The 22231-nt window shown below is 46.5% G+C and overlaps 1 protein-coding gene and 56 non-coding genes across 57 annotated transcripts in view; 56 read left to right on the top strand and 1 right to left on the bottom strand.

Moving 5' to 3' along the window:
• Positions 1 to 22231, bottom strand: part of cfap54 (cilia and flagella associated protein 54) — a 123708-nt gene that overhangs the window by 69663 nt on the left and 31814 nt on the right. The window lies entirely within an intron of this gene.
• trnah-gug (transfer RNA histidin (anticodon GUG)) lies at positions 236 to 307 on the top strand. Its single transcript has one exon. It is a non-coding gene; the product is annotated as a tRNA-His (tRNA).
• Positions 970 to 1041, top strand: trnah-gug (transfer RNA histidin (anticodon GUG)). The gene has a single exon. It is a non-coding gene; the product is annotated as a tRNA-His (tRNA).
• trnar-acg (transfer RNA arginine (anticodon ACG)) lies at positions 1271 to 1343 on the top strand. The gene has a single exon. It is a non-coding gene; the product is annotated as a tRNA-Arg (tRNA).
• On the top strand, positions 1704 to 1775 carry trnah-gug (transfer RNA histidin (anticodon GUG)). The gene has a single exon. It is a non-coding gene; the product is annotated as a tRNA-His (tRNA).
• trnac-aca (transfer RNA cysteine (anticodon ACA)) lies at positions 2005 to 2077 on the top strand. The gene has a single exon. It is a non-coding gene; the product is annotated as a tRNA-Cys (tRNA).
• Positions 2438 to 2509, top strand: trnah-gug (transfer RNA histidin (anticodon GUG)). The gene has a single exon. It is a non-coding gene; the product is annotated as a tRNA-His (tRNA).
• Positions 2739 to 2811, top strand: trnar-acg (transfer RNA arginine (anticodon ACG)). The gene has a single exon. It is a non-coding gene; the product is annotated as a tRNA-Arg (tRNA).
• Positions 3169 to 3240, top strand: trnah-gug (transfer RNA histidin (anticodon GUG)). Its single transcript has one exon. It is a non-coding gene; the product is annotated as a tRNA-His (tRNA).
• On the top strand, positions 3470 to 3542 carry trnar-acg (transfer RNA arginine (anticodon ACG)). The gene has a single exon. It is a non-coding gene; the product is annotated as a tRNA-Arg (tRNA).
• trnah-gug (transfer RNA histidin (anticodon GUG)) lies at positions 3903 to 3974 on the top strand. The gene has a single exon. It is a non-coding gene; the product is annotated as a tRNA-His (tRNA).
• Positions 4204 to 4276, top strand: trnac-aca (transfer RNA cysteine (anticodon ACA)). The gene has a single exon. It is a non-coding gene; the product is annotated as a tRNA-Cys (tRNA).
• Positions 4637 to 4708, top strand: trnah-gug (transfer RNA histidin (anticodon GUG)). The gene has a single exon. It is a non-coding gene; the product is annotated as a tRNA-His (tRNA).
• On the top strand, positions 4938 to 5010 carry trnar-acg (transfer RNA arginine (anticodon ACG)). The gene has a single exon. It is a non-coding gene; the product is annotated as a tRNA-Arg (tRNA).
• Positions 5371 to 5442, top strand: trnah-gug (transfer RNA histidin (anticodon GUG)). The gene has a single exon. It is a non-coding gene; the product is annotated as a tRNA-His (tRNA).
• On the top strand, positions 5672 to 5744 carry trnac-aca (transfer RNA cysteine (anticodon ACA)). The gene has a single exon. It is a non-coding gene; the product is annotated as a tRNA-Cys (tRNA).
• Positions 6105 to 6176, top strand: trnah-gug (transfer RNA histidin (anticodon GUG)). Its single transcript has one exon. It is a non-coding gene; the product is annotated as a tRNA-His (tRNA).
• trnac-aca (transfer RNA cysteine (anticodon ACA)) lies at positions 6406 to 6478 on the top strand. Its single transcript has one exon. It is a non-coding gene; the product is annotated as a tRNA-Cys (tRNA).
• On the top strand, positions 6839 to 6910 carry trnah-gug (transfer RNA histidin (anticodon GUG)). The gene has a single exon. It is a non-coding gene; the product is annotated as a tRNA-His (tRNA).
• On the top strand, positions 7140 to 7212 carry trnar-acg (transfer RNA arginine (anticodon ACG)). Its single transcript has one exon. It is a non-coding gene; the product is annotated as a tRNA-Arg (tRNA).
• trnah-gug (transfer RNA histidin (anticodon GUG)) lies at positions 7570 to 7641 on the top strand. Its single transcript has one exon. It is a non-coding gene; the product is annotated as a tRNA-His (tRNA).
• trnar-acg (transfer RNA arginine (anticodon ACG)) lies at positions 7871 to 7943 on the top strand. The gene has a single exon. It is a non-coding gene; the product is annotated as a tRNA-Arg (tRNA).
• On the top strand, positions 8304 to 8375 carry trnah-gug (transfer RNA histidin (anticodon GUG)). Its single transcript has one exon. It is a non-coding gene; the product is annotated as a tRNA-His (tRNA).
• On the top strand, positions 8605 to 8677 carry trnac-aca (transfer RNA cysteine (anticodon ACA)). The gene has a single exon. It is a non-coding gene; the product is annotated as a tRNA-Cys (tRNA).
• trnah-gug (transfer RNA histidin (anticodon GUG)) lies at positions 9038 to 9109 on the top strand. The gene has a single exon. It is a non-coding gene; the product is annotated as a tRNA-His (tRNA).
• trnar-acg (transfer RNA arginine (anticodon ACG)) lies at positions 9339 to 9411 on the top strand. Its single transcript has one exon. It is a non-coding gene; the product is annotated as a tRNA-Arg (tRNA).
• On the top strand, positions 9772 to 9843 carry trnah-gug (transfer RNA histidin (anticodon GUG)). The gene has a single exon. It is a non-coding gene; the product is annotated as a tRNA-His (tRNA).
• On the top strand, positions 10073 to 10145 carry trnac-aca (transfer RNA cysteine (anticodon ACA)). The gene has a single exon. It is a non-coding gene; the product is annotated as a tRNA-Cys (tRNA).
• trnah-gug (transfer RNA histidin (anticodon GUG)) lies at positions 10506 to 10577 on the top strand. The gene has a single exon. It is a non-coding gene; the product is annotated as a tRNA-His (tRNA).
• Positions 10807 to 10879, top strand: trnar-acg (transfer RNA arginine (anticodon ACG)). The gene has a single exon. It is a non-coding gene; the product is annotated as a tRNA-Arg (tRNA).
• trnah-gug (transfer RNA histidin (anticodon GUG)) lies at positions 11240 to 11311 on the top strand. Its single transcript has one exon. It is a non-coding gene; the product is annotated as a tRNA-His (tRNA).
• Positions 11541 to 11613, top strand: trnar-acg (transfer RNA arginine (anticodon ACG)). Its single transcript has one exon. It is a non-coding gene; the product is annotated as a tRNA-Arg (tRNA).
• On the top strand, positions 11974 to 12045 carry trnah-gug (transfer RNA histidin (anticodon GUG)). Its single transcript has one exon. It is a non-coding gene; the product is annotated as a tRNA-His (tRNA).
• On the top strand, positions 12275 to 12347 carry trnar-acg (transfer RNA arginine (anticodon ACG)). The gene has a single exon. It is a non-coding gene; the product is annotated as a tRNA-Arg (tRNA).
• trnah-gug (transfer RNA histidin (anticodon GUG)) lies at positions 12708 to 12779 on the top strand. Its single transcript has one exon. It is a non-coding gene; the product is annotated as a tRNA-His (tRNA).
• Positions 13009 to 13081, top strand: trnar-acg (transfer RNA arginine (anticodon ACG)). Its single transcript has one exon. It is a non-coding gene; the product is annotated as a tRNA-Arg (tRNA).
• On the top strand, positions 13442 to 13513 carry trnah-gug (transfer RNA histidin (anticodon GUG)). Its single transcript has one exon. It is a non-coding gene; the product is annotated as a tRNA-His (tRNA).
• On the top strand, positions 13750 to 13822 carry trnar-acg (transfer RNA arginine (anticodon ACG)). Its single transcript has one exon. It is a non-coding gene; the product is annotated as a tRNA-Arg (tRNA).
• On the top strand, positions 14183 to 14254 carry trnah-gug (transfer RNA histidin (anticodon GUG)). The gene has a single exon. It is a non-coding gene; the product is annotated as a tRNA-His (tRNA).
• On the top strand, positions 15218 to 15290 carry trnar-acg (transfer RNA arginine (anticodon ACG)). Its single transcript has one exon. It is a non-coding gene; the product is annotated as a tRNA-Arg (tRNA).
• trnah-gug (transfer RNA histidin (anticodon GUG)) lies at positions 15651 to 15722 on the top strand. Its single transcript has one exon. It is a non-coding gene; the product is annotated as a tRNA-His (tRNA).
• On the top strand, positions 16385 to 16456 carry trnah-gug (transfer RNA histidin (anticodon GUG)). The gene has a single exon. It is a non-coding gene; the product is annotated as a tRNA-His (tRNA).
• trnar-acg (transfer RNA arginine (anticodon ACG)) lies at positions 16686 to 16758 on the top strand. The gene has a single exon. It is a non-coding gene; the product is annotated as a tRNA-Arg (tRNA).
• trnah-gug (transfer RNA histidin (anticodon GUG)) lies at positions 17119 to 17190 on the top strand. The gene has a single exon. It is a non-coding gene; the product is annotated as a tRNA-His (tRNA).
• On the top strand, positions 17420 to 17492 carry trnar-acg (transfer RNA arginine (anticodon ACG)). The gene has a single exon. It is a non-coding gene; the product is annotated as a tRNA-Arg (tRNA).
• On the top strand, positions 17853 to 17924 carry trnah-gug (transfer RNA histidin (anticodon GUG)). Its single transcript has one exon. It is a non-coding gene; the product is annotated as a tRNA-His (tRNA).
• trnar-acg (transfer RNA arginine (anticodon ACG)) lies at positions 18154 to 18226 on the top strand. Its single transcript has one exon. It is a non-coding gene; the product is annotated as a tRNA-Arg (tRNA).
• On the top strand, positions 18587 to 18658 carry trnah-gug (transfer RNA histidin (anticodon GUG)). Its single transcript has one exon. It is a non-coding gene; the product is annotated as a tRNA-His (tRNA).
• trnar-acg (transfer RNA arginine (anticodon ACG)) lies at positions 18888 to 18960 on the top strand. Its single transcript has one exon. It is a non-coding gene; the product is annotated as a tRNA-Arg (tRNA).
• Positions 19321 to 19392, top strand: trnah-gug (transfer RNA histidin (anticodon GUG)). Its single transcript has one exon. It is a non-coding gene; the product is annotated as a tRNA-His (tRNA).
• Positions 19622 to 19694, top strand: trnar-acg (transfer RNA arginine (anticodon ACG)). Its single transcript has one exon. It is a non-coding gene; the product is annotated as a tRNA-Arg (tRNA).
• On the top strand, positions 20055 to 20126 carry trnah-gug (transfer RNA histidin (anticodon GUG)). Its single transcript has one exon. It is a non-coding gene; the product is annotated as a tRNA-His (tRNA).
• On the top strand, positions 20356 to 20428 carry trnac-aca (transfer RNA cysteine (anticodon ACA)). Its single transcript has one exon. It is a non-coding gene; the product is annotated as a tRNA-Cys (tRNA).
• Positions 20789 to 20860, top strand: trnah-gug (transfer RNA histidin (anticodon GUG)). Its single transcript has one exon. It is a non-coding gene; the product is annotated as a tRNA-His (tRNA).
• On the top strand, positions 21090 to 21162 carry trnar-acg (transfer RNA arginine (anticodon ACG)). Its single transcript has one exon. It is a non-coding gene; the product is annotated as a tRNA-Arg (tRNA).
• On the top strand, positions 21523 to 21594 carry trnah-gug (transfer RNA histidin (anticodon GUG)). The gene has a single exon. It is a non-coding gene; the product is annotated as a tRNA-His (tRNA).
• On the top strand, positions 21824 to 21896 carry trnac-aca (transfer RNA cysteine (anticodon ACA)). Its single transcript has one exon. It is a non-coding gene; the product is annotated as a tRNA-Cys (tRNA).

Here is a 22231-nt window from a genome sequence, read left to right on the forward strand (position 1 = left end):
TTTCACTAAGACACAGCTGTCATGAAGCCTCCCTTGTATTACTTGCTAGTCATCACTCTCTGAAAACAACATTTCTCCTGAAAGCACACACATGGCATTTCTGGATAAACCATAAACCTGACCCACTTTTGTCACTCATCATGTAGGAAACCAATTCAGATAGAAAAGGTGAACGTTTGATATTCAGTGCTCCAAATGTTCTATGACAAGAAGAAAGTGCTCAGTCTAGCCCGTGGCCGTGATCGTATAGTGGTTAGTACTCTGCGTTGTGGTCGCAGCAACCCCGGTTCGAATCCGGGTCACGGCAGGAGTGGTGAGCGGTGCTTCCTTTATGTGATTGCTCTTAGGTACACCAGGCTCTCCTTTGTTTATCATAGTTTTAAAATGGACAACTCAAGCTGATTTTTCCTACTTGTGGCCCTCTGTTTTTTCCACTGGCCCAGTCATTTGACCGGCCTTTTCCAAACCGGCCGACAGGGCACAAGACCATTGCCTTCATGTACCGCTGTGAAAACAAAGGTGACCTCCTGAGTGGGGGGCTAGTGGCGCAATGCATAACGCGTCTGACTACGGATCAGAAGATTCTAGGTTCGACTCCTGGCTAGCTCGTTGCAAATTTTAGCTTGAAAATCACTTGTTCCTCGTTCCCAGTATTCCTCCTCTGCAACTGAAAGCAGCTCACTGATTGTTCAACTGCCTTTCAACATGTCCTAAAAGGCCTCTGAACCCTTCAGTTTCACTAAGACACAGCTGTCATGAAGCCTCCCTTGTATTACTTGCTAGTCATCACTCTCTGAAAACAACATTTCTCCTGAAAGCACACACATGGCATTTCTGGATAAACCATAAACCTGACCCACTTTTGTCACTCATCATGTAGGAAACCAATTCAGATAGAAAAGGTGAACGTTTGATATTCAGTGCTCCAAATGTTCTATGACAAGAAGAAAGTGCTCAGTCTAGCCCGTGGCCGTGATCGTATAGTGGTTAGTACTCTGCGTTGTGGTCGCAGCAACCCCGGTTCGAATCCGGGTCACGGCAGGAGTGGTGAGCGGTGCTTCCTTTATGTGATTGCTCTTAGGTACACCAGGCTCTCCTTTGTTTATCATAGTTTTAAAATGGACAACTCAAGCTGATTTTTCCTACTTGTGGCCCTCTGTTTTTTCCACTGGCCCAGTCATTTGACCGGCCTTTTCCAAACCGGCCGACAGGGCACAAGACCATTGCCTTCATTTACCGCTGTGAAAACAAAGGTGACCTCCTGAGTGGGGGGCTAGTGGCGCAATGGATAACGTGTCTGACTACGGATCAGAAGATTCTAGGTTCAACTCCTGGCTAGCTCGTTGCAAATTTCAGCTTGAAAATCACTTGTTCCTCATTCCCAGTATTCCTCCTCTGCAACTGAAAGCAGCTCACTGATTGTTCAACTGCCTTTCAACATGTCCTAAAAGGCCTCTGAACCCTTCAGTTTCACTAAGACACAGCTGTCATGAAGCCTCCCTTGTATTACTTGCTAGTCATCACTCTCTGAAAACAACATTTCTCCTGAAAGCACACACATGGCATTTCTGGATAAACCATAAACCTGACCCACTTTTGTCACTCATCATGTAGGAAACCAATTCAGATAGAAAAGGTGAACGTTTGATATTCAGTGCTCCAAATGTTCTATGACAAGAAGAAAGTGCTCAGTCTAGCCCGTGGCCGTGATCGTATAGTGGTTAGTACTCTGCGTTGTGGTCGCAGCAACCCCGGTTCGAATCCGGGTCACGGCAGGAGTGGTGAGCGGTGCTTCCTTTATGTGATTGCTCTTAGGTACACCAGGCTCTCCTTTGTTTATCATAGTTTTAAAATGGACAACTCAAGCTGATTTTTCCTACTTGTGGCCCTCTGTTTTTTCCACTGGCCCAGTCATTTGACCGGCCTTTTCCAAACCGGCCGACAGGGCACAAGACCATTGCCTTCATGTAGCGCTGTGAAAACAAAGGTGACCTCCTGAGTGGGGGGCTAGTGGCGCAATGGATAACGCGTCTGACTACAGATCAGAAGATTCTAGGTTCAACTCCTGGCTAGCTCGTTGCAAATTTTAGCTTGAAAATCACTTGTTCCTCGTTCCCAGTATTCCTCCTCTGCAACTGAAAGCAGCTCACTGATTGTTCAACTGCCTTTCAACATGTCCTAAAAGGCCTCTGAACCCTTCAGTTTCACTAAGACACAGCTGTCATGAAGCCTCCCTTGTATTACTTGCTAGTCATCACTCTCTGAAAACAACATTTCTCCTGAAAGCACACACATGGCATTTCTGGATAAACCATAAACCTGACCCACTTTTGTCACTCATCATGTAGGAAACCAATTCAGATAGAAAAGGTGAACGTTTGATATTCAGTGCTCCAAATGTTCTGTGACAAGAAGAAAGTGCTCAGTCTAGCCCGTGGCCGTGATCGTATAGTGGTTAGTACTCTGCGTTGTGGTCGCAGCAACCCCGGTTCGAATCCGGGTCACGGCAGGAGTGGTAAGCGGTGCTTCCTTTATGTGATTGCTCTTAGGTACACCAGGCTCTCCTTTGTTTATCATAGTTTTAAAATGGACAACTCAAGCTGATTTTTCCTACTTGTGGCCCTCTGTTTTTTCCACTGGCCCAGTCATTTGACCGGCCTTTTCCAAACCGGCCGACAGGGCACAAGACCATTGCCTTCATGTAGCGCTGTGAAAACAAAGGTGACCTCCTGAGTGGGGGGCTAGTGGCGCAATGGATAACACGTCTGACTACGGATCAGAAGATTCTAGGTTCGACTCCTGGCTAGCTCGTTGCAAATTTTAGCTTGAAAATCACTTGTTCCTCATTCCCAGTATTCCTCCTCTGCAACTGAAAGCAGCTCACTGATTGTTCAACTGCCTTTCAACATGTCCTAAAAGGCCTCTGAACCCTTCAGTTTCACTAAGACACAGCTGTCATGAAGCCTCCCTTGTATTACTTGCTAGTCATCACTGTCTGAAAACATTTCTCCTGAAAGCACACACATGGCATTTCTGGATAAACCATAAACCTGACCCACTTTTGTCACTCATCATGTAGGAAACCAATTCAGATAGAAAAGGTGAACGTTTGATATTCAGTGCTCCAAATGTTCTATGACAAGAAGAAAGTGCTCAGTCTAGCCCGTGGCCGTGATCGTATAGTGGTTAGTACTCTGCGTTGTGGTCGCAGCAACCCCGGTTCGAATCCGGGTCACGGCAGGAGTGGTGAGCAGTGCTTCCTTTATGTGATTGCTCTTAGGTACACCAGGCTCTCCTTTGTTTATCATAGTTTTAAAATGGACAACTCAAGCTGATTTTTCCTACTTGTGGCCCTCTGTTTTTTCCACTGGCCCAGTCATTTGACCGGCCTTTTCCAAACCGGCCGACAGGGCACAAGACCATTGCCTTCATGTACCGCTGTGAAAACAAAGGTGACCTCCTGAGTGGGGGGCTAGTGGCGCAATGGATAACGCGTCTGACTACGGATCAGAAGATTCTAGGTTCGACTCCTGGCTAGCTCGTTGCAAATTTTAGCTTGAAAATCACTTGTTCCTCGTTCCCAGTATTCCTCCTCTGCAACTGAAAGCAGCTCACTGATTGTTCAACTGCCTTTCAACATGTCCTAAAAGGCCTCTGAACCCTTCAGTTTCACTAAGACACAGCTGTCATGAAGCCTCCCTTGTATTACTTGCTAGTCATCACTCTCTGAAAACAACATTTCTCCTGAAAGCACACACATGGCATTTCTGGATAAACCATAAACCTGACCCACTTTTGTCACTCATCATGTAGGAAACCAATTCAGATAGAAAAGGTGAACGTTTGATATTCAGTGCTCCAAATGTTCTATGACAAGAAGAAAGTGCTCAGTCTAGCCCGTGGCCGTGATCGTATAGTGGTTAGTACTCTGCGTTGTGGTCGCAGCAACCCCGGTTCGAATCCGGGTCACGGCAGGAGTGGTGAGCGGTGCTTCCTTTATGTGATTGCTCTTAGGTACACCAGGCTCTCCTTTGTTTATCATAGTTTTAAAATGGACAACTCAAGCTGATTTTTCCTACTTGTGGCCCTCTGTTTTTTCCACTGGCCCAGTCATTTGACCGGCCTTTTCCAAACCGGCCGACAGGGCACAAGACCATTGCCTTCATGTAGCGCTGTGAAAACAAAGGTGACCTCCTGAGTGGGGGGCTAGTGGCGCAATGGATAACGCGTCTGACTACAGATCAGAAGATTCTAGGTTCAACTCCTGGCTAGCTCGTTGCAAATTTTAGCTTGAAAATCACTTGTTCCTCGTTCCCAGTATTCCTCCTCTGCAACTGAAAGCAGCTCACTGATTGTTCAACTGCCTTTCAACATGTCCTAAAAGGCCTCTGAACCCTTCAGTTTCACTAAGACACAGCTGTCATGAAGCCTCCCTTGTATTACTTGCTAGTCATCACTCTCTGAAAACAACATTTCTCCTGAAAGCACACACATGGCATTTCTGGATAAACCATAAACCTGACCCACTTTTGTCACTCATCATGTAGGAAACCAATTCAGATAGAAAAGGTGAACGTTTGATATTCAGTGCTCCAAATGTTCTATGACAAGAAGAAAGTGCTCAGTCTAGCCCGTGGCCGTGATCGTATAGTGGTTAGTACTCTGCGTTGTGGTCGCAGCAACCCCGGTTCGAATCCGGGTCACGGCAGGAGTGGTGAGCGGTGCTTCCTTTATGTGATTGCTCTTAGGTACACCAGGCTCTCCTTTGTTTATCATAGTTTTAAAATGGACAACTCAAGCTGATTTTTCCTACTTGTGGCCCTCTGTTTTTTCCACTGGCCCAGTCATTTGACCGGCCTTTTCCAAACCGGCCGACAGGGCACAAGACCATTGCCTTCATGTACCGCTGTGAAAACAAAGGTGACCTCCTGAATGGGGGGCTAGTGGCGCAATGGATAACGTGTCTGACTACGGATCAGAAGATTCTAGGTTCGACTCCTGGCTAGCTCGTTGCAAATTTTAGCTTGAAAATCACTTGTTCCTCGTTCCCAGTATTCCTCCTCTGCAACTGAAAGCAGCTCACTGATTGTTCAACTGCCTTTCAACATGTCCTAAAAGGCCTCTGAACCCTTCAGTTTCACTAAGACACAGCTGTCATGAAGCCTCCCTTGTATTACTTGCTAGTCATCACTCTCTGAAAACAACATTTCTCCTGAAAGCACACACATGGCATTTCTGGATAAACCATAAACCTGACCCACTTTTGTCACTCATCATGTAGGAAACCAATTCAGATAGAAAAGGTGAACGTTTGATATTCAGTGCTCCAAATGTTCTATGACAAGAAGAAAGTGCTCAGTCTAGCCCGTGGCCGTGATCGTATAGTGGTTAGTACTCTGCGTTGTGGTCGCAGCAACCCCGGTTCGAATCCGGGTCACGGCAGGAGTGGTGAGCAGTGCTTCCTTTATGTGATTGCTCTTAGGTACACCAGGCTCTCCTTTGTTTATCATAGTTTTAAAATGGACAACTCAAGCTGATTTTTCCTACTTGTGGCCCTCTGTTTTTTCCACTGGCCCAGTCATTTGACCGGCCTTTTCCAAACCGGCCGACAGGGCACAAGACCATTGCCTTCATGTACCGCTGTGAAAACAAAGGTGACCTCCTGAGTGGGGGGCTAGTGGCGCAATGGATAACGCGTCTGACTACAGATCAGAAGATTCTAGGTTCGACTCCTGGCTAGCTCGTTGCAAATTTTAGCTTGAAAATCACTTGTTCCTCGTTCCCAGTATTCCTCCTCTGCAACTGAAAGCAGCTCACTGATTGTTCAACTGCCTTTCAACATGTCCTAAAAGGCCTCTGAACCCTTCAGTTTCACTAAGACACAGCTGTCATGAAGCCTCCCTTGTATTACTTGCTAGTCATCACTCTCTGAAAACAACATTTCTCCTGAAAGCACACACATGGCATTTCTGGATAAACCATAAACCTGACCCACTTTTGTCACTCATCATGTAGGAAACCAATTCAGATAGAAAAGGTGAACGTTTGATATTCAGTGCTCCAAATGTTCTATGACAAGAAGAAAGTGCTCAGTCTAGCCCGTGGCCGTGATCGTATAGTGGTTAGTACTCTGCGTTGTGGTCGCAGCAACCCCGGTTCGAATCCGGGTCACGGCAGGAGTGGTGAGCGGTGCTTCCTTTATGTGATTGCTCTTAGGTACACCAGGCTCTCCTTTGTTTATCATAGTTTTAAAATGGACAACTCAAGCTGATTTTTCCTACTTGTGGCCCTCTGTTTTTTCCACTGGCCCAGTCATTTGACCGGCCTTTTCCAAACCGGCCGACAGGGCACAAGACCATTGCCTTCATGTACCGCTGTGAAAACAAAGGTGACCTCCTGAGTGGGGGGCTAGTGGCGCAATGGATAACGCGTCTGACTACAGATCAGAAGATTCTAGGTTCAACTCCTGGCTAGCTCGTTGCAAATTTTAGCTTGAAAATCACTTGTTCCTCGTTCCCAGTATTCCTCCTCTGCAACTGAAAGCAGCTCACTGATTGTTCAACTGCCTTTCAACATGTCCTAAAAGGCCTCTGAACCCTTCAGTTTCACTAAGACACAGCTGTCATGAAGCCTCCCTTGTATTACTTGCTAGTCATCACTCTCTGAAAACAACATTTCTCCTGAAAGCACACACATGGCATTTCTGGATAAACCATAAACCTGACCCACTTTTGTCACTCATCATGTAGGAAACCAATTCAGATAGAAAAGGTGAACGTTTGATATTCAGTGCTCCAAATGTTCTATGACAAGAAGAAAGTGCTCAGTCTAGCCCGTGGCCGTGATCGTATAGTGGTTAGTACTCTGCGTTGTGGTCGCAGCAACCCCGGTTCGAATCCGGGTCACGGCAGGAGTGGTAAGCGGTGCTTCCTTTATGTGATTGCTCTTAGGTACACCAGGCTCTCCTTTGTTTATCATAGTTTTAAAATGGACAACTCAAGCTGATTTTTCCTACTTGTGGCCCTCTGTTTTTTCCACTGGCCCAGTCATTTGACCGGCCTTTTCCAAACCGGCCGACAGGGCACAAGACCATTGCCTTCATGTAGCGCTGTGAAAACAAAGGTGACCTCCTGAGTGGGGGGCTAGTGGCGCAATGGATAACACGTCTGACTACGGATCAGAAGATTCTAGGTTCGACTCCTGGCTAGCTCGTTGCAAATTTTAGCTTGAAAATCACTTGTTCCTCATTCCCAGTATTCCTCCTCTGCAACTGAAAGCAGCTCACTGATTGTTCAACTGCCTTTCAACATGTCCTAAAAGGCCTCTGAACCCTTCAGTTTCACTAAGACACAGCTGTCATGAAGCCTCCCTTGTATTACTTGCTAGTCATCACTGTCTGAAAACATTTCTCCTGAAAGCACACACATGGCATTTCTGGATAAACCATAAACCTGACCCACTTTTGTCACTCATCATGTAGGAAACCAATTCAGATAGAAAAGGTGAACGTTTGATATTCAGTGCTCCAAATGTTCTATGACAAGAAGAAAGTGCTCAGTCTAGCCCGTGGCCGTGATCGTATAGTGGTTAGTACTCTGCGTTGTGGTCGCAGCAACCCCGGTTCGAATCCGGGTCACGGCAGGAGTGGTGAGCAGTGCTTCCTTTATGTGATTGCTCTTAGGTACACCAGGCTCTCCTTTGTTTATCATAGTTTTAAAATGGACAACTCAAGCTGATTTTTCCTACTTGTGGCCCTCTGTTTTTTCCACTGGCCCAGTCATTTGACCGGCCTTTTCCAAACCGGCCGACAGGGCACAAGACCATTGCCTTCATGTACCGCTGTGAAAACAAAGGTGACCTCCTGAGTGGGGGGCTAGTGGCGCAATGGATAACGCGTCTGACTACGGATCAGAAGATTCTAGGTTCGACTCCTGGCTAGCTCGTTGCAAATTTTAGCTTGAAAATCACTTGTTCCTCGTTCCCAGTATTCCTCCTCTGCAACTGAAAGCAGCTCACTGATTGTTCAACTGCCTTTCAACATGTCCTAAAAGGCCTCTGAACCCTTCAGTTTCACTAAGACACAGCTGTCATGAAGCCTCCCTTGTATTACTTGCTAGTCATCACTCTCTGAAAACAACATTTCTCCTGAAAGCACACACATGGCATTTCTGGATAAACCATAAACCTGACCCACTTTTGTCACTCATCATGTAGGAAACCAATTCAGATAGAAAAGGTGAACGTTTGATATTCAGTGCTCCAAATGTTCTATGACAAGAAGAAAGTGCTCAGTCTAGCCCGTGGCCGTGATCGTATAGTGGTTAGTACTCTGCGTTGTGGTCGCAGCAACCCCGGTTCGAATCCGGGTCACGGCAGGAGTGGTGAGCGGTGCTTCCTTTATGTGATTGCTCTTAGGTACACCAGGCTCTCCTTTGTTTATCATAGTTTTAAAATGGACAACTCAAGCTGATTTTTCCTACTTGTGGCCCTCTGTTTTTTCCACTGGCCCAGTCATTTGACCGGCCTTTTCCAAACCGGCCGACAGGGCACAAGACCATTGCCTTCATGTAGCGCTGTGAAAACAAAGGTGACCTCCTGAGTGGGGGGCTAGTGGCGCAATGGATAACGCGTCTGACTACAGATCAGAAGATTCTAGGTTCAACTCCTGGCTAGCTCGTTGCAAATTTTAGCTTGAAAATCACTTGTTCCTCGTTCCCAGTATTCCTCCTCTGCAACTGAAAGCAGCTCACTGATTGTTCAACTGCCTTTCAACATGTCCTAAAAGGCCTCTGAACCCTTCAGTTTCACTAAGACACAGCTGTCATGAAGCCTCCCTTGTATTACTTGCTAGTCATCACTCTCTGAAAACAACATTTCTCCTGAAAGCACACACATGGCATTTCTGGATAAACCATAAACCTGACCCACTTTTGTCACTCATCATGTAGGAAACCAATTCAGATAGAAAAGGTGAACGTTTGATATTCAGTGCTCCAAATGTTCTATGACAAGAAGAAAGTGCTCAGTCTAGCCCGTGGCCGTGATCGTATAGTGGTTAGTACTCTGCGTTGTGGTCGCAGCAACCCCGGTTCGAATCCGGGTCACGGCAGGAGTGGTGAGCGGTGCTTCCTTTATGTGATTGCTCTTAGGTACACCAGGCTCTCCTTTGTTTATCATAGTTTTAAAATGGACAACTCAAGCTGATTTTTCCTACTTGTGGCCCTCTGTTTTTTCCACTGGCCCAGTCATTTGACCGGCCTTTTCCAAACCGGCCGACAGGGCACAAGACCATTGCCTTCATGTACCGCTGTGAAAACAAAGGTGACCTCCTGAATGGGGGGCTAGTGGCGCAATGGATAACGTGTCTGACTACGGATCAGAAGATTCTAGGTTCGACTCCTGGCTAGCTCGTTGCAAATTTTAGCTTGAAAATCACTTGTTCCTCGTTCCCAGTATTCCTCCTCTGCAACTGAAAGCAGCTCACTGATTGTTCAACTGCCTTTCAACATGTCCTAAAAGGCCTCTGAACCCTTCAGTTTCACTAAGACACAGCTGTCATGAAGCCTCCCTTGTATTACTTGCTAGTCATCACTCTCTGAAAACAACATTTCTCCTGAAAGCACACACATGGCATTTCTGGATAAACCATAAACCTGACCCACTTTTGTCACTCATCATGTAGGAAACCAATTCAGATAGAAAAGGTGAACGTTTGATATTCAGTGCTCCAAATGTTCTATGACAAGAAGAAAGTGCTCAGTCTAGCCCGTGGCCGTGATCGTATAGTGGTTAGTACTCTGCGTTGTGGTCGCAGCAACCCCGGTTCGAATCCGGGTCACGGCAGGAGTGGTGAGCAGTGCTTCCTTTATGTGATTGCTCTTAGGTACACCAGGCTCTCCTTTGTTTATCATAGTTTTAAAATGGACAACTCAAGCTGATTTTTCCTACTTGTGGCCCTCTGTTTTTTCCACTGGCCCAGTCATTTGACCGGCCTTTTCCAAACCGGCCGACAGGGCACAAGACCATTGCCTTCATGTACCGCTGTGAAAACAAAGGTGACCTCCTGAGTGGGGGGCTAGTGGCGCAATGGATAACGCGTCTGACTACAGATCAGAAGATTCTAGGTTCGACTCCTGGCTAGCTCGTTGCAAATTTTAGCTTGAAAATCACTTGTTCCTCGTTCCCAGTATTCCTCCTCTGCAACTGAAAGCAGCTCACTGATTGTTCAACTGCCTTTCAACATGTCCTAAAAGGCCTCTGAACCCTTCAGTTTCACTAAGACACAGCTGTCATGAAGCCTCCCTTGTATTACTTGCTAGTCATCACTCTCTGAAAACAACATTTCTCCTGAAAGCACACACATGGCATTTCTGGATAAACCATAAACCTGACCCACTTTTGTCACTCATCATGTAGGAAACCAATTCAGATAGAAAAGGTGAACGTTTGATATTCAGTGCTCCAAATGTTCTATGACAAGAAGAAAGTGCTCAGTCTAGCCCGTGGCCGTGATCGTATAGTGGTTAGTACTCTGCGTTGTGGTCGCAGCAACCCCGGTTCGAATCCGGGTCACGGCAGGAGTGGTGAGCGGTGCTTCCTTTATGTGATTGCTCTTAGGTACACCAGGCTCTCCTTTGTTTATCATAGTTTTAAAATGGACAACTCAAGCTGATTTTTCCTACTTGTGGCCCTCTGTTTTTTCCACTGGCCCAGTCATTTGACCGGCCTTTTCCAAACCGGCCGACAGGGCACAAGACCATTGCCTTCATGTACCGCTGTGAAAACAAAGGTGACCTCCTGAGTGGGGGGCTAGTGGCGCAATGGATAACGCGTCTGACTACGGATCAGAAGATTCTAGGTTCGACTCCTGGCTAGCTCGTTGCAAATTTTAGCTTGAAAATCACTTGTTCCTCGTTCCCAGTATTCCTCCTCTGCAACTGAAAGCAGCTCACTGATTGTTCAACTGCCTTTCAACATGTCCTAAAAGGCCTCTGAACCCTTCAGTTTCACTAAGACACAGCTGTCATGAAGCCTCCCTTGTATTACTTGCTAGTCATCACTCTCTGAAAACAACATTTCTCCTGAAAGCACACACATGGCATTTCTGGATAAACCATAAACCTGACCCACTTTTGTCACTCATCATGTAGGAAACCAATTCAGATAGAAAAGGTGAACGTTTGATATTCAGTGCTCCAAATGTTCTATGACAAGAAGAAAGTGCTCAGTCTAGCCCGTGGCCGTGATCGTATAGTGGTTAGTACTCTGCGTTGTGGTCGCAGCAACCCCGGTTCGAATCCGGGTCACGGCAGGAGTGGTGAGCGGTGCTTCCTTTATGTGATTGCTCTTAGGTACACCAGGCTCTCCTTTGTTTATCATAGTTTTAAAATGGACAACTCAAGCTGATTTTTCCTACTTGTGGCCCTCTGTTTTTTCCACTGGCCCAGTCATTTGACCGGCCTTTTCCAAACCGGCCGACAGGGCACAAGACCATTGCCTTCATGTACCGCTGTGAAAACAAAGGTGACCTCCTGAGTGGGGGGCTAGTGGCGCAATGGATAACGCGTCTGACTACGGATCAGAAGATTCTAGGTTCAACTCCTGGCTAGCTCGTTGCAAATTTTAGCTTGAAAATCACTTGTTCCTCGTTCCCAGTATTCCTCCTCTGCAACTGAAAGCAGCTCACTGATTGTTCAACTGCCTTTCAACATGTCCTAAAAGGCCTCTGAACCCTTCAGTTTCACTAAGACACAGCTGTCATGAAGCCTCCCTTGTATTACTTGCTAGTCATCACTCTCTGAAAACAACATTTCTCCTGAAAGCACACACATGGCATTTCTGGATAAACCATAAACCTGACCCACTTTTGTCACTCATCATGTAGGAAACCAATTCAGATAGAAAAGGTGAACGTTTGATATTCAGTGCTCCAAATGTTCTATGACAAGAAGAAAGTGCTCAGTCTAGCCCATGGCCGTGATCGTATAGTGGTTAGTACTCTGCGTTGTGGTCGCAGCAACCCCGGTTCGAATCCGGGTCACGGCAGGAGTGGTGAGCGGTGCTTCCTTTATGTGATTGCTCTTAGGTACACCAGGCTCTCCTTTGTTTATCATAGTTTTAAAATGGACAACTCAAGCTGATTTTTCCTACTTGTGGCCCTCTGTTTTTTCCACTGGCCCAGTCATTTGACCGGCCTTTTCCAAACCGGCCGACAGGGCACAAGACCATTGCCTTCATGTACCGCTGTGAAAACAAAGGTGACCTCCTGAGTGGGGGGCTAGTGGCGCAATGGATAACGCGTCTGACTACGGATCAGAAGATTCTAGGTTCGACTCCTGGCTAGCTCGTTGCAAATTTTAGCTTGAAAATCACTTGTTCCTCATTCCCAGTATTCCTCCTCTGCAACTGAAAGCAGCTCACTGATTGTTCAACTGCCTTTCAACATGTCCTAAAAGGCCTCTGAACCCTTCAGTTTCACTAAGACACAGCTGTCATGAAGCCTCCCTTGTATTACTTGCTAGTCATCACTCTCTGAAAACAACATTTCTCCTGAAAGCACACACATGGCATTTCTGGATAAACCATAAACCTGACCCACTTTTGTCACTCATCATGTAGGAAACCAATTCAGATAGAAAAGGTGAACGTTTGATATTCAGTGCTCCAAATGTTCTATGACAAGAAGAAAGTGCTCAGTCTAGCCCGTGGCCGTGATCGTATAGTGGTTAGTACTCTGCGTTGTGGTCGCAGCAACCCCGGTTCGAATCCGGGTCACGGCAGGAGTGGTGAGCGGTGCTTCCTTTATGTGATTGCTCTTAGGTACACCAGGCTCTCCTTTGTTTATCATAGTTTTAAAATGGACAACTCAAGCTGATTTTTCCTACTTGTGGCCCTCTGTTTTTTCCACTGGCCCAGTCATTTGACCGGCCTTTTCCAAACCGGCCGACAGGGCACAAGACCATTGCCTTCATGTAGCGCTGTGAAAACAAAGGTGACCTCCTGAGTGGGGGGCTAGTGGCGCAATGGATAACGCGTCTGACTACGGATCAGAAGATTCTAGGTTCGACTCCTGGCTAGCTCGTTGCAAATTTTAGCTTGAAAATCACTTGTTCCTCATTCCCAGTATTCCTCCTCTGCAACTGAAAGCAGCTCACTGATTGTTCAACTGCCTTTCAACATGTCCTAAAAGGCCTCTGAACCCTTCAGTTTCACTAAGACACAGCTGTCATGAAGCCTCCCTTGTATTACTTGCTAGTCATCACTCTCTGAAAACAACATTTCTCCTGAAAGCACACACATGGCATTTCTGGATAAACCATAAACCTGACCCACTTTTGTCACTCATCATGTAGGAAACCAATTCAGATAGAAAAGGTGAACGTTTGATATTCAGTGCTCCAAATGTTCTATGACAAGAAGAAAGTGCTCAGTCTAGCCCGTGGCCGTGATCGTATAGTGGTTAGTACTCTGCGTTGTGGTCGCAGCAACCCCGGTTCGAATCCGGGTCACGGCAGGAGTGGTGAGCGGTGCGCGGTGCTTCCTTTATGTGATTGCTCTTAGGTACACCAGGCTCTCCTTTGTTTATCATAGTTTTAAAATGGACAACTCAAGCTGATTTTTCCTACTTGTGGCCCTCTGTTTTTTCCACTGGCCCAGTCATTTGACCGGCCTTTTCCAAACCGGCCGACAGGGCACAAGACCATTGCCTTCATGTAGCGCTGTGAAAACAAAGGTGACCTCCTGAGTGGGGGGCTAGTGGCGCAATGGATAACGCGTCTGACTACGGATCAGAAGATTCTAGGTTCAACTCCTGGCTAGCTCGTTGCAAATTTTAGCTTGAAAATCACTTGTTCCTCGTTCCCAGTATTCCTCCTCTGCAACTGAAAGCAGCTCACTGATTGTTCAACTGCCTTTCAACATGTCCTAAAAGGCCTCTGAACCCTTCAGTTTCACTAAGACACAGCTGTCATGAAGCCTCCCTTGTATTACTTGCTAGTCATCACTCTCTGAAAACAACATTTCTCCTGAAAGCACACACATGGCATTTCTGGATAAACCATAAACCTGACCCACTTTTGTCACTCATCATGTAGGAAACCAATTCAGATAGAAAAGGTGAACGTTTGATATTCAGTGCTCCAAATGTTCTATGACAAGAAGAAAGTGCTCAGTCTAGCCCGTGGCCGTGATCGTATAGTGGTTAGTACTCTGCGTTGTGGTCGCAGCAACCCCGGTTCGAATCCGGGTCACGGCAGGAGTGGTGAGCGGTGCTTCCTTTATGTGATTGCTCTTAGGTACACCAGGCTCTCCTTTGTTTATCATAGTTTTAAAATGGACAACTCAAGCTGATTTTTCCTACTTGTGGCCCTCTGTTTTTTCCACTGGCCCAGTCATTTGACCGGCCTTTTCCAAACCGGCCGACAGGGCACAAGACCATTGCCTTCATGTACCGCTGTGAAAACAAAGGTGACCTCCTGAGTGGGGGGCTAGTGGCGCAATGCATAACGCGTCTGACTACGGATCAGAAGATTCTAGGTTCGACTCCTGGCTAGCTCGTTGCAAATTTTAGCTTGAAAATCACTTGTTCCTCGTTCCCAGTATTCCTCCTCTGCAACTGAAAGCAGCTCACTGATTGTTCAACTGCCTTTCAACATGTCCTAAAAGGCCTCTGAACCCTTCAGTTTCACTAAGACACAGCTGTCATGAAGCCTCCCTTGTATTACTTGCTAGTCATCACTCTCTGAAAACAACATTTCTCCTGAAAGCACACACATGGCATTTCTGGATAAACCATAAACCTGACCCACTTTTGTCACTCATCATGTAGGAAACCAATTCAGATAGAAAAGGTGAACGTTTGATATTCAGTGCTCCAAATGTTCTATGACAAGAAGAAAGTGCTCAGTCTAGCCCGTGGCCGTGATCGTATAGTGGTTAGTACTCTGCGTTGTGGTCGCAGCAACCCCAGTTCGAATCCGGGTCACGGCAGGAGTGGTGAGCAGTGCTTCCTTTATGTGATTGCTCTTAGGTACACCAGGCTCTCCTTTGTTTATCATAGTTTTAAAATGGACAACTCAAGCTGATTTTTCCTACTTGTGGCCCTCTGTTTTTTCCACTGGCCCAGTCATTTGACCGGCCTTTTCCAAACCGGCCGACAGGGCACAAGACCATTGCCTTCATTTACCGCTGTGAAAACAAAGGTGACCTCCTGAGTGGGGGGCTAGTGGCGCAATGGATAACGCGTCTGACTACGGATCAGAAGATTCTAGGTTCAACTCCTGGCTAGCTCGTTGCAAATTTCAGCTTGAAAATCACTTGTTCCTCATTCCCAGTATTCCTCCTCTGCAACTGAAAGCAGCTCACTGATTGTTCAACTGCCTTTCAACATGTCCTAAAAGGCCTCTGAACCCTTCAGTTTCACTAAGACACAGCTGTCATGAAGCCTCCCTTGTATTACTTGCTAGTCATCACTCTCTGAAAACAACATTTCTCCTGAAAGCACACACATGGCATTTCTGGATAAACCATAAACCTGACCCACTTTTGTCACTCATCATGTAGGAAACCAATTCAGATAGAAAAGGTGAACGTTTGATATTCAGTGCTCCAAATGTTCTATGACAAGAAGAAAGTGCTCAGTCTAGCCCGTGGCCGTGATCGTATAGTGGTTAGTACTCTGCGTTGTGGTCGCAGCAACCCCGGTTCGAATCCGGGTCACGGCAGGAGTGGTGAGCGGTGCTTCCTTTATGTGATTGCTCTTAGGTACACCAGGCTCTCCTTTGTTTATCATAGTTTTAAAATGGACAACTCAAGCTGATTTTTCCTACTTGTGGCCCTCTGTTTTTTCCACTGGCCCAGTCATTTGACCGGCCTTTTCCAAACCGGCCGACAGGGCACAAGACCATTGCCTTCATGTACCGCTGTGAAAACAAAGGTGACCTCCTGAGTGGGGGGCTAGTGGCGCAACGGATAACGCGTCTGACTACGGATCAGAAGATTCTAGGCTCGACTCCTGGCTAGCTCGTTGCAAATTTTAGCTTGAAAATCACTTGTTCCTCGTTCCCAGTATTCCTCCTCTGCAACTGAAAGCAGCTCACTGATTGTTCAACTGCCTTTCAACATGTCCTAAAAGGCCTCTGAACCCTTCAGTTTCACTAAGACACAGCTGTCATGAAGCCTCCCTTGTATTACTTGCTAGTCATCACTCTCTGAAAACAACATTTCTCCTGAAAGCACACACATGGCATTTCTGGATAAACCATAAACCTGACCCACTTTTGTCACTCATCATGTAGGAAACCAATTCAGATAGAAAAGGTGAACGTTTGATATTCAGTGCTCCAAATGTTCTATGACAAGAAGAAAGTGCTCAGTCTAGCCCATGGCCGTGATCGTATAGTGGTTAGTACTCTGCGTTGTGGTCGCAGCAACCCCGGTTCGAATCCGGGTCACGGCAGGAGTGGTGAGCGGTGCTTCCTTTATGTGATTGCTCTTAGGTACACCAGGCTCTCCTTTGTTTATCATAGTTTTAAAATGGACAACTCAAGCTGATTTTTCCTACTTGTGGCCCTCTGTTTTTTCCACTGGCCCAGTCATTTGACCGGCCTTTTCCAAACCGGCCGACAGGGCACAAGACCATTGCCTTCATGTACCGCTGTGAAAACAAAGGTGACCTCCTGAGTGGGGGGCTAGTGGCGCAATGGATAACGCGTCTGACTACGGATCAGAAGATTCTAGGTTCGACTCCTGGCTAGCTCGTTGCAAATTTTAGCTTGAAAATCACTTGTTCCTCATTCCCAGTATTCCTCCTCTGCAACTGAAAGCAGCTCACTGATTGTTCAACTGCCTTTCAACATGTCCTAAAAGGCCTCTGAACCCTTCAGTTTCACTAAGACACAGCTGTCATGAAGCCTCCCTTGTATTACTTGCTAGTCATCACTCTCTGAAAACAACATTTCTCCTGAAAGCACACACATGGCATTTCTGGATAAACCATAAACCTGACCCACTTTTGTCACTCATCATGTAGGAAACCAATTCAGATAGAAAAGGTGAACGTTTGATATTCAGTGCTCCAAATGTTCTATGACAAGAAGAAAGTGCTCAGTCTAGCCCGTGGCCGTGATCGTATAGTGGTTAGTACTCTGCGTTGTGGTCGCAGCAACCCCGGTTCGAATCCGGGTCACGGCAGGAGTGGTGAGCGGTGCTTCCTTTATGTGATTGCTCTTAGGTACACCAGGCTCTCCTTTGTTTATCATAGTTTTAAAATGGACAACTCAAGCTGATTTTTCCTACTTGTGGCCCTCTGTTTTTTCCACTGGCCCAGTCATTTGACCGGCCTTTTCCAAACCGGCCGACAGGGCACAAGACCATTGCCTTCATGTAGCGCTGTGAAAACAAAGGTGACCTCCTGAGTGGGGGGCTAGTGGCGCAATGGATAACGCGTCTGACTACGGATCAGAAGATTCTAGGTTCGACTCCTGGCTAGCTCGTTGCAAATTTTAGCTTGAAAATCACTTGTTCCTCGTTCCCAGTATTCCTCCTCTGCAACTGAAAGCAGCTCACTGATTGTTCAACTGCCTTTCAACATGTCCTAAAAGGCCTCTGAACCCTTCAGTTTCACTAAGACACAGCTGTCATGAAGCCTCCCTTGTATTACTTGCTAGTCATCACTCTCTGAAAACAACATTTCTCCTGAAAGCACACACATGGCATTTCTGGATAAGCCATAAACCTGACCCACTTTTGTCACTCATCATGTAGGAAACCAATTCAGATAGAAAAGGTGAACGTTTGATATTCAGTGCTCCAAATGTTCTATGACAAGAAGAAAGTGCTCAGTCTAGCCCGTGGCCGTGATCGTATAGTGGTTAGTACTCTGCGTTGTGGTCGCAGCAACCCCGGTTCGAATCCGGGTCACGGCAGGAGTGGTGAGCGGTGCTTCCTTTATGTGATTGCTCTTAGGTACACCAGGCTCTCCTTTGTTTATCATAGTTTTAAAATGGACAACTCAAGCTGATTTTTCCTACTTGTGGCCCTCTGTTTTTTCCACTGGCCCAGTCATTTGACCGGCCTTTTCCAAACCGGCCGACAGGGCACAAGACCATTGCCTTCATGTACCGCTGTGAAAACAAAGGTGACCTCCTGAGTGGGGGGCTAGTGGCGCAATGGATAACGCGTCTGACTACGGATCAGAAGATTCTAGGTTCGACTCCTGGCTAGCTCGTTGCAAATTTTAGCTTGAAAATCACTTGTTCCTCGTTCCCAGTATTCCTCCTCTGCAACTGAAAGCAGCTCACTGATTGTTCAACTGCCTTTCAACATGTCCTAAAAGGCCTCTGAACCCTTCAGTTTCACTAAGACACAGCTGTCATGAAGCCTCCCTTGTATTACTTGCTAGTCATCACTCTCTGAAAACAACATTTCTCCTGAAAGCACACACATGGCATTTCTGGATAAACCATAAACCTGACCCACTTTTGTCACTCATCATGTAGGAAACCAATTCAGATAGAAAAGGTGAACGTTTGATATTCAGTGCTCCAAATGTTCTATGACAAGAAGAAAGTGCTCAGTCTAGCCCGTGGCCGTGATCGTATAGTGGTTAGTACTCTGCGTTGTGGTCGCAGCAACCCCGGTTCGAATCCGGGTCACGGCAGGAGTGGTGAGCGGTGCTTCCTTTATGTGATTGCTCTTAGGTACACCAGGCTCTCCTTTGTTTATCATAGTTTTAAAATGGACAACTCAAGCTGATTTTTCCTACTTGTGGCCCTCTGTTTTTTCCACTGGCCCAGTCATTTGACCGGCCTTTTCCAAACCGGCCGACAGGGCACAAGACCATTGCCTTCATGTACCGCTGTGAAAACAAAGGTGACCTCCTGAGTGGGGGGCTAGTGGCGCAATGGATAACGCGTCTGACTACGGATCAGAAGATTCTAGGTTCGACTCCTGGCTAGCTCGTTGCAAATTTTAGCTTGAAAATCACTTGTTCCTCGTTCCCAGTATTCCTCCTCTGCAACTGAAAGCAGCTCACTGATTGTTCAACTGCCTTTCAACATGTCCTAAAAGGCCTCTGAACCCTTCAGTTTCACTAAGACACAGCTGTCATGAAGCCTCCCTTGTATTACTTGCTAGTCATCACTCTCTGAAAACAACATTTCTCCTGAAAGCACACACATGGCATTTCTGGATAAGCCATAAACCTGACCCACTTTTGTCACTCATCATGTAGGAAACCAATTCAGATAGAAAAGGTGAACGTTTGATATTCAGTGCTCCAAATGTTCTATGACAAGAAGAAAGTGCTCAGTCTAGCCCGTGGCCGTGATCGTATAGTGGTTAGTACTCTGCGTTGTGGTCGCAGCAACCCCGGTTCGAATCCGGGTCACGGCAGGAGTGGTGAGCGGTGCTTCCTTTATGTGATTGCTCTTAGGTACACCAGGCTCTCCTTTGTTTATCATAGTTTTAAAATGGACAACTCAAGCTGATTTTTCCTACTTGTGGCCCTCTGTTTTTTCCACTGGCCCAGTCATTTGACCGGCCTTTTCCAAACCGGCCGACAGGGCACAAGACCATTGCCTTCATGTACCGCTGTGAAAACAAAGGTGACCTCCTGAGTGGGGGGCTAGTGGCGCAATGGATAACGCGTCTGACTACGGATCAGAAGATTCTAGGTTCGACTCCTGGCTAGCTCGTTGCAAATTTTAGCTTGAAAATCACTTGTTCCTCGTTCCCAGTATTCCTCCTCTGCAACTGAAAGCAGCTCACTGATTGTTCAACTGCCTTTCAACATGTCCTAAAAGGCCTCTGAACCCTTCAGTTTCACTAAGACACAGCTGTCATGAAGCCTCCCTTGTATTACTTGCTAGTCATCACTCTCTGAAAACAACATTTCTCCTGAAAGCACACACATGGCATTTCTGGATAAACCATAAACCTGACCCACTTTTGTCACTCATCATGTAGGAAACCAATTCAGATAGAAAAGGTGAACGTTTGATATTCAGTGCTCCAAATGTTCTATGACAAGAAGAAAGTGCTCAGTCTAGCCCGTGGCCGTGATCGTATAGTGGTTAGTACTCTGCGTTGTGGTCGCAGCAACCCCGGTTCGAATCCGGGTCACGGCAGGAGTGGTGAGCGGTGCTTCCTTTATGTGATTGCTCTTAGGTACACCAGGCTCTCCTTTGTTTATCATAGTTTTAAAATGGACAACTCAAGCTGATTTTTCCTACTTGTGGCCCTCTGTTTTTTCCACTGGCCCAGTCATTTGACCGGCCTTTTCCAAACCGGCCGACAGGGCACAAGACCATTGCCTTCATGTACCGCTGTGAAAACAAAGGTGACCTCCTGAGTGGGGGGCTAGTGGCGCAATGGATAACGCGTCTGACTACAGATCAGAAGATTCTAGGTTCAACTCCTGGCTAGCTCGTTGCAAATTTTAGCTTGAAAATCACTTGTTCCTCGTTCCCAGTATTCCTCCTCTGCAACTGAAAGCAGCTCACTGATTGTTCAACTGCCTTTCAACATGTCCTAAAAGGCCTCTGAACCCTTCAGTTTCACTAAGACACAGCTGTCATGAAGCCTCCCTTGTATTACTTGCTAGTCATCACTCTCTGAAAACAACATTTCTCCTGAAAGCACACACATGGCATTTCTGGATAAACCATAAACCTGACCCACTTTTGTCACTCATCATGTAGGAAACCAATTCAGATAGAAAAGGTGAACGTTTGATATTCAGTGCTCCAAATGTTCTATGACAAGAAGAAAGTGCTCAGTCTAGCCCGTGGCCGTGATCGTATAGTGGTTAGTACTCTGCGTTGTGGTCGCAGCAACCCCGGTTCGAATCCGGGTCACGGCAGGAGTGGTGAGCGGTGCTTCCTTTATGTGATTGCTCTTAGGTACACCAGGCTCTCCTTTGTTTATCATAGTTTTAAAATGGACAACTCAAGCTGATTTTTCCTACTTGTGGCCCTCTGTTTTTTCCACTGGCCCAGTCATTTGACCGGCCTTTTCCAAACCGGCCGACAGGGCACAAGACCATTGCCTTCATGTACCGCTGTGAAAACAAAGGTGACCTCCTGAATGGGGGGCTAGTGGCGCAATGGATAACGTGTCTGACTACGGATCAGAAGATTCTAGGTTCGACTCCTGGCTAGCTCGTTGCAAATTTTAGCTTGAAAATCACTTGTTCCTCGTTCCCAGTATTCCTCCTCTGCAACTGAAAGCAGCTCACTGATTGTTCAACTGCCTTTCAACATGTCCTAAAAGGCCTCTGAACCCTTCAGTTTCACTAAGACACAGCTGTCATGAAGCCTCCCTTGTATTACTTGCTAGTCATCACTCTCTGAAAACAACATTTCTCCTGAAAGCACACACATGGCATTTCTGGATAAACCATAAACCTGACCCACTTTTGTCACTCATCATGTAGGAAACCAATTCAGATAGAAAAGGTGAACGTTTGATATTCAGTGCTCCAAATGTTCTATGACAAGAAGAAAGTGCTCAGTCTAGCCCGTGGCCGTGATCGTATAGTGGTTAGTACTCTGCGTTGTGGTCGCAGCAACCCCGGTTCGAATCCGGGTCACGGCAGGAGTGGTGAGCAGTGCTTCCTTTATGTGATTGCTCTTAGGTACACCAGGCTCTCCTTTGTTTATCATAGTTTTAAAATGGACAACTCAAGCTGATTTTTCCTACTTGTGGCCCTCTGTTTTTTCCACTGGCCCAGTCATTTGACCGGCCTTTTCCAAACCGGCCGACAGGGCACAAGACCATTGCCTTCATGTAGCGCTGTGAAAACAAAGGTGACCTCCTGAGTGGGGGGCTAGTGGCGCAATGGATAACGCGTCTGACTACAGATCAGAAGATTCTAGGTTCGACTCCTGGCTAGCTCGTTGCAAATTTTAGCTTGAAAATCACTTGTTCCTCGTTCCCAGTATTCCTCCTCTGCAACTGAAAGCAGCTCACTGATTGTTCAACTGCCTTTCAACATGTCCTAAAAGGCCTCTGAACCCTTCAGTTTCACTAAGACACAGCTGTCATGAAGCCTCCCTTGTATTACTTGCTAGTCATCACTCTCTGAAAACAACATTTCTCCTGAAAGCACACACATGGCATTTCTGGATAAACCATAAACCTGACCCACTTTTGTCACTCATCATGTAGGAAACCAATTCAGATAGAAAAGGTGAACGTTTGATATTCAGTGCTCCAAATGTTCTATGACAAG

This window comes from Semicossyphus pulcher, unplaced genomic scaffold (assembly GCF_022749685.1).
Source record: "Semicossyphus pulcher isolate SPU_LCO1_2020_fin unplaced genomic scaffold, fSemPul1.0.p SCAF_10, whole genome shotgun sequence".
NCBI classification, from domain to species: Eukaryota; Metazoa; Chordata; class Actinopteri; order Labriformes; family Labridae; genus Semicossyphus; species Semicossyphus pulcher.